This window comes from Mesitornis unicolor, unplaced genomic scaffold (genome assembly GCF_000695765.1).
Source record: "Mesitornis unicolor isolate BGI_N332 unplaced genomic scaffold, ASM69576v1 scaffold36279, whole genome shotgun sequence".
In the NCBI taxonomy this organism is placed as follows: domain Eukaryota; kingdom Metazoa; phylum Chordata; class Aves; order Mesitornithiformes; family Mesitornithidae; genus Mesitornis; species Mesitornis unicolor.
In genome coordinates, this window is record NW_010206041.1 from 13,219 (window position 1) to 13,774 (window position 556).

Here is a 556-nt window from a genome sequence, read left to right on the forward strand (position 1 = left end):
AGCTTTACCTGGTGTGTTTCCCATTCGTGCTCGCAGTCGCCCAGCTCAGAGTGAAAGTCGCTTGCCCGAAGCTTCAACGTCCCCCGTTTGTGAAGCACAACCAAGTCCTTGTCCTGGGTCTGGTCTGGGGGGCAACTGGTGCAGCTTCAGAGCCCATGGGGGGAGTGCAGGGACTGAGACCCCCCAGGGACCCGCTGGACGTTTTCTTTTATTGCTCTTGTTAGTGAAGTGGTGGGAAAATCCCATCGGAATCCAGCTGTAAAATACTAATTCAGATGAAGGTACAGTTTACAGCAGTTTCCAGTCTTTCACCCAAAACTGCTGCCCGCATTTGAAAAAAAAAGGGGTCAAACTCATTTCCATTGCACGGGAAGAGGCCTTGACGCTGTGATTTAACACCGGCATCTTTCATCGCGGGAGAAGAGCGTGTGCAATTAATCACGTCAGTAATTGAACTGATGGACATTTGCTCGCTCCAATACATAATAATAATTATTGCCGTGACAGATTTGCACCGAACTGGCTTTGCCGTGGGGCGGGTTGGGGTCCGTGGGGT

At 50.9% G+C, this 556-nt stretch overlaps 1 protein-coding gene across 1 annotated transcript in view; it reads left to right on the forward strand.

Annotated features, from left to right (window-relative positions):
• LOC104546269 (chromosome unknown open reading frame, human C1orf186) overlaps positions 1-556 on the forward strand; it is a 3,083-nt gene that overhangs the window by 1,497 nt on the left and 1,030 nt on the right. The gene's annotated exons all lie outside the window — the stretch shown is intronic.